The sequence below is a fragment of the Pseudorca crassidens genome, chromosome 15 (genome assembly GCF_039906515.1).
Source record: "Pseudorca crassidens isolate mPseCra1 chromosome 15, mPseCra1.hap1, whole genome shotgun sequence".
NCBI classification, from domain to species: Eukaryota; Metazoa; Chordata; class Mammalia; order Artiodactyla; family Delphinidae; genus Pseudorca; species Pseudorca crassidens.
The window spans coordinates 67,827,228-67,834,055 of NC_090310.1; positions in this window are offsets into that span (position 1 = coordinate 67,827,228).

Consider the following 6,828-nt stretch of genomic DNA (forward strand, 5'->3'; position numbering starts at 1 on the left):
AACTTTTGTATCCAGCCACCTTATTGAATTTTTATTGTTTATAATAGTTTTTCATCTGATTACTTATCTCCCCAAGTAAGATTATCTTTCTTATTTCTTTCTGATCTATATAAGCTTTATTTTTTTCTCTCTAACAGCATTGGCCAGTTCCTCCAAGATAATGTTAAATTACGGAACTCATAGAGGACATCTTTGCCTTGCTTTTTAGCTTTAATGTGAATGCTTCTCATGTTTCCAATGCTACCTTTTGAATATACATCTGGAGTCTCCTGTGAATGATTTAGGAGACTCAAGTCTTATTGATGAGACACCCAAACACTTCAATGTGAATGCCCATTTCAAGTTGGCACCATCCAAGCCAGGTTCCAGGAATATGCCCACCCCACTCCTTAAAAAAAAAAAAAGGAAAAATGACTGGACCATCAGGTACAGCTCTGAAAACCAACAGGTATGGCATTTAGAGAATGGACTTTGGGGTCTGATAGACATGGGTTCAAATCTCAGCTCTGCCACTTCTGAGTTATGTGGTGTGAGGGCCACCTCCCCTCCCTGAACCTCAAGTGTCTCTGGGGGATTGAAGGGGACACTGTGAACTCAGCGTCTAGCACACTGAGGCTGTTCTCATTCACCAGCATGGGGGAGGGCAGGGCCTAGGACTCTGCATTGCTAACACAAGAACGTTTGTAAGCTGGTGGGATATCACATGTGCACAGCAAGTAGTCTGAAAAGACATCCATTAAGCTGAGAGCTGTGGTCACTTCTAAGGAGTGGGATAGAAGGGATATATTCCAGTAGGCTGAATATTTGTAAAAGGCAAGTTTTATATCTGTACCTTGAAATGCATACAAATGTTTAAAGAAAACCAACCAAGAAACAAAAGTAAATAAAACGGGGGTGGGGGGGCAGTATGTAAGATGCCAAGGTTGGCAGGAATCCTAGTATGTCTGAGTCCCCTTGACAGGGTCTCTCCCTCCAGTGATGAGAAGTGTTCTCCCTCTGAAGGAAGCCCTTGCTGACCCTGCACAGAGCAGACCCTGGAGTCAAGTTCACCCCACTCCTCCTCTACCCTACTCTCCCACCCTCTTCACACTCTTACTTCTTTTTTTGCTTGAGTTAATCCTGATTTAGTTTAGATATCCACACTTCTTTGAAGCCACTTGTCTCAGTAAAGACCTGCCCACTCCCAGACTCAGTGTGTGAATCTCAATTAATCTAAGCTATGGGCTTTTAATGAAGTCCACAGACCACCCCTACCAAGGGTCTGTGGATGGAATGCACAGGATTCACAATCTTGCATTGGGAAAAAAGAAAAAAAAAACTATGTCTTTCTTTTCATTAAACTCCAACTGAAATTTATCATTTCCTTCTATTACGAATGTAAGCAACAAACTGCAGTATCATTAGCAGTAACTTGTGACTTTGTCACCAATGGAAATCACAAATATTTTCATATTACAAAACAGTTATTACAGGTATCTTAGAACATTGTTTACCTTTATCACTACTTAAAAATTATGGTTGTTATAGATCTGCCGCTAGATTTTGTTATTTAGTGCACTAATAAAGAAGCAAGTTTATTCCTATATCGCTTAAAAAATGTATTTTTTGATATAGTTGGTTTCTTTTGTAATCCGGTCATTTTATTCTATGCAATTAAATAGAGTATTCTGGGACGGGGTCCCTAGGTTTCACCAGACTGCCAAAGGGGCCCATGGCACAGAAAAGATGAATAAACCCTGGTCTAAGCCAATGCTGGCAATTCCATTATCCGAGCCGGAGACTACTTAGAAGTATCATGTGACCTAGTGTGTCACATTCACAATGAGACGCAATGGGACATCTGTTGGAGGGAGAGTGGAGTCCCTCTTGGGAAAGGTTTCTTAAGAGGAGACACGAGGAAGTCATACTTTCTTCCTCTGCTTCTTAGTGTCTGAGCATGTGAGCTGGGAATTTCTTCCACCATTGGGCAGCCATGTGAAGAGCAGCTGATCCACTTGAGATGAGGAAACACTGATGGGAGAAGCCTGGGTTTTTGAGGATGTGGTTGATCTGGTGAATTAGCCAGATAGGAACCTCCCTACTTCTAGACTCCTGTTATCAATCAATAAATTCCTTAAGACTTAGGCCGTTAGGTCAGTTTTCTTTTACTTGCAGACAAGAGCACTTTCTCTAATCCACCATGCTATTTTTGTTCCCCCATGTTTTCCACACTTGGTCCTAACAATTAGTGGGGTGACATGGAAAAGAAGTCAGCTCCTTGTTCCATCTGAGTCTTATGATTGGTCAGATCTTCTTTCCTCAAGGCTGAACATCTTCAGGTCCTTCAACTGGACTCATGTGAGATGGTTTTGAGACCTTTTTCTACCACTAACACATATGTCTATCCAGATCACTGGTTCTCAAACTTTAGCATGCATCAGAATCATGCTAATGTTTGTTAGCATAGGTTTTTTAAAATACATTTATTTATTTTATTTTTAAATTTATTTTTGGCTGCGTTGGGTCTTTGTTGCTGCACGCGGTCTTTCTCTAGTTGCGGCGAGCGGGGGCTACTCTTTGTTGCGGTGTGTGGGTTTCTCATTGTGGTGGCTTCTCTTGTTGTGGAGCACGGGCTCTAGGCACGTGAGCTTCAGTAGTTGTGGCAGGTGGGCTCAGTAGTTGTGGCTTACGGGCTCTAGAGCGCAGGCTCAGTAGTTGTGGTGCGTGGGCTTAGTTGCTCCGTGGCATGTGGGATCTTCCCGGACCAGGGCTTGAACCCGTGTACCCTGCATTGGCAGGCGGATTCTTAACCACTGCACCACCAGGGAAGCCCCAGCATTAGGTTGTTAAAACACAAATTTCTAGGGTCCCACTCCTGGAGTTTCAGATTCAGTGGGGCTGGAGTGGATCCCAATAATTTGCATTTTCTAACAAATTCCCAGATGCTGCTGCTGCTGCTGCACTTGGGGACCACAGTTTGAGAACCACTGGTCTAGGTCCGTTTAAAAACATGGCTTTCAAAAATGAAACCACTACTCAAGGCGGGGGGCTGGCTAGTGCTAAGCAGAGCAGAACTATTACCTCCCTCAATACCAATAGCATGCTCTTATTATTGCAGCCCAAATTACAAACTGCTTTTTCATGCTGTTGAACCCTATGTCACCAAGACTCTGAAACCTGTATCACACATCTGGCTCCCAAACTCTCTCCCTGTTTTTGTTGAGTGCCTATTGTGTGCCAAGTGCTTTAAGGAATTATCACATTTAATTCTCATGACAACCCTTGAAATGTGCAGCGATTTCTTTGGGGGAGGCTGATGCCCAGAGAAATAAAGAAAAACAATTCCCAGGTAAATAAGTGAAGGACCCAGGATTCAAGCCTGGGTTATAGAACTCTACAATTAAGAACTCTCCTCCGTCTTAACAGCATCAATTAATCAGCTGCCCTTTGGGGCCCAAGACAAATTTACCTAATTGTGCCTCATCTAGCTCATTTCTCTTTCTTGTTTACAAGGTCATCTAATGTGATTTTTTTCAAATGCCCCAGGTTTCTTGAGTACCTCCTTCACCCACAACTCAGCCCTTTCACTGCCCTCACTGCTGCCCTAAAGAGAAGGAGGTTAAGTTTGCTGAGTTGCATTTAGAGCCATGAGTTTAGTCTCTGAAAGTGTTAACTGTGGGCACATTTTAATAAAGGCCATTTTCTAGGCTACAGCTACATAAATGTTCCAATTTAATATGCAAATGTACCACAAGTTATTTAGGATGTGCTGGGCCTTCATTGTTCTAGTTGCTGTTATGTTGATTTAGCCCAGAGCTTTATAGTTAATAATTTAGTAGACAACCTTATTTTTTAATCTCCCTTTGTGCTCATGCCTCACCCTTTATTACATTACGGGACTTAGGCCTGTCTGAAGATTCAGTTTAACGAACGATCAATCCTTGAATAAGTGTAGTGGCCAAAGGACTCCCTTGAAATCTAGGAAAAGCTTTAGGTTCATGAGTTTTCACCTTCTTGATGGGATTCTTGGTTTCATCATAAATATCATGACTCTGTTTATCCCTAGTAGTCCGTTTTGTATTATATTCTGCTTTGCCCAATAGTAACATCGTTAGATGAGTTTTCTTTGGTTAGTATTTGCCTGGTATATCTTTTTCTATTTTCATCATTTCTGTGTCATTGTCTTAGGTATATCTCTTACACACAGCTTATGCTGAATTTTGATTTTTTAAAATCTTATCTTATAGTCTCTGACTTTAATAGGTAGGTTTAATCCACTTACATTTCTTGTGATCACTGATTTATTTGGACTTATTTTCTACCATCTTAGTTTGTGTGTGTTTTCTATTATCATGAGATTTTTTTTTGTGGGGGGGGAGCACATATGGTTACTTTAATTTTTTTCTTCTTTTTTGACTTTTGATGGATAGCATTCTTTAGCACCCCCATCCTTTTTCCTCCTCACTGATTTAAAAGCTGTGTATCACATTTCTTTTAGGGTTTTCATTTTAATTTTTAACATACTTAAGTATATATTTTCCTAACAGTATAAAGTTTTTCAGTATCTATTTTCCTCTTAACAAGACAATCCCTCTGACACCATGTAACTGCCAACTGAATTGCCCCCCTCCCATCGTTCTTGTTATTGTCTAGAATCTTAGTTCCACTGTTGATCACAGAAACTAATGTTCATATTATCAGAAATTATTTAGATCCATCAATATATTCGACTAATTTCTGTACTTACTGTCTTCCTTCTTTCACTTTCCCTTTTGCTGAAGTACTTGCTTTAGTAATCCTTTCAATGAGGTATAGGTGGTAAACTCTCTTAATCTATGAAAGTCTGAAAATACCTGTAATTTGATTTCCTTTTTCAGTGTCCATCTAGCTGTGCATTGAGGTAGGCTGATCATATTTTACCCTCTGCATGATCAACATATTATTTCTCTGTCTCTGTCATCCATTGCTGTTGATGAGAAATCTGCTGTCAGCTCAACCGGATTTCCTTTCCTTTGTAGGCAATTTGTCTTTATTCTCTGTAAATCTTAAGATTTTTCTCTTTATCTTTGATATTCTACTCTACTATTACAATGTTTCTGGTTGAGATTTTATTAATTTATTTATTTTAAATTTTATTTTTTTGGCCACAATGCGTGGCTTGCAGGATCTTAGTTCCCCAACCAGGGATCGAACACAGGCCCCAGGAGTGAAAGCATCAAGCCCTAACCCACTGGACCACCAGGGAATTCCCAAGATTTATTTTTAACCATTCTATCAATATTTTGCACACGGTATGTGTTTTTCATCTGAGGACTTTCATTTTGATTCTGAAATATTCTCAGTCACCCTCTCTTAAATATTGTGTCTCCATTACATCCTTTATTCTATCCTTCTGGAATTCCTATTACACATATGTTGGACTCTTCCCATATGCTCACTATGTCTTAACTGCTCTTTCATATCTTCCATTTCTTTATCTCTCTGTGCTGGGTGAATTACTCAGGAATATCTTTCAATTCATTAATTGTCTCTTCAACTGTGTTTTATTTAGAATTTATTCCATTTGAATTCACTTCAATAATGATACTTTTCAATTTTAGGATTTCTAATTGTTTCTTTTTCACAGCAACAGTCAAATCTGTTTGTCTTTGTTTCATAAATTTTTTTTTTCTTTTTACAAGTTGTTCATTCCTTTACCTTTGTTAGGATCCTAAACCTGTAATGGAATTTTCAGATTGCTCTATTATTTGCACTTATCATGAGCAAATTCATCTGTTAAGAGTTGAGTTTGTTGGCCATCTCTCTGTCAGTTTACTTCAAGTGCTTTAGAATTTTGGTTTGCAAGCTTATTTTGAACAGGAATCTTTCTGTCCATTTTCTTTCTTGGCACTTGTCTAAATCCTCAGGACCCTAGTCCCAAACTGTTCTTCCTATTGGCAGCTCAGGATTCCCAGTTTTGGGTGCTATCAGAGATGTCACAGATGCAGTTAATGAGTCAAGGTGGCATAGCTCAGGTCCCAATTGCTAGACCTGCATCTGCTCCTCCCTGTTACCTAAGTTATGGTTTCAAGCAAGAGGCTGATGCTAGACCTCCACTTCTTGACCTCCACTTCCCCCCGCCTTTTATTCCCCCTCCTCCTCTTTTTTACTATTGTGGTACTGTTGTACCTTCCAGTTGTTGATTCATCAATATTTTTATTTTTATAACCTTCCTAACATATCTGTTAGTTTCCTAGTCTAATTTTATTTTTTACTTTGCTATTTTTATTTTATTTTATTTTATTTTGACTTGGGTGGCTTGCAGGATCTTGGTTCATGAGGCTGGGGTCAGGCTGGAGCTCCTGTGGTGGGAGATCTGAGTCCAAACCATTGGACTAACAGAGAACCTCAGACCCCAGGCAATATTCATCGGAGTGAGGTCTCACGGAGTTCCTCATCTCAGCACCAAGACCCAGCTCTACCCAATAGCCTACAAACTCCAGAGTTGGAAACCTCAGGCCAAACAACCAGTAAGACAGGAACACAATCCCACTCATTAAAAAAAAAAAAATGAGACAGCAAAAAAATATGTCACAGATGAAAGAGCAAGGTAAAAACCTACATGACCAAATAAATGAAGAGGAAATAGGCAATCTACCTGAAAAAGAACTCAGAGTAATGATAGTAAAGATGATCCAGAATCTCGGAAATAGAATGGAGACATGGATTGAGAAAATACAAGAAATGTTTAACAAAGATCAGAAGAACTAAAGAACAAACAAACAGAGAAGAGCAACATAATAACTGAAATGAAAAATACACTAGAAGGAATCAATAACTGAGGAAGAAGAACGAATAAGTGAGCTGGAA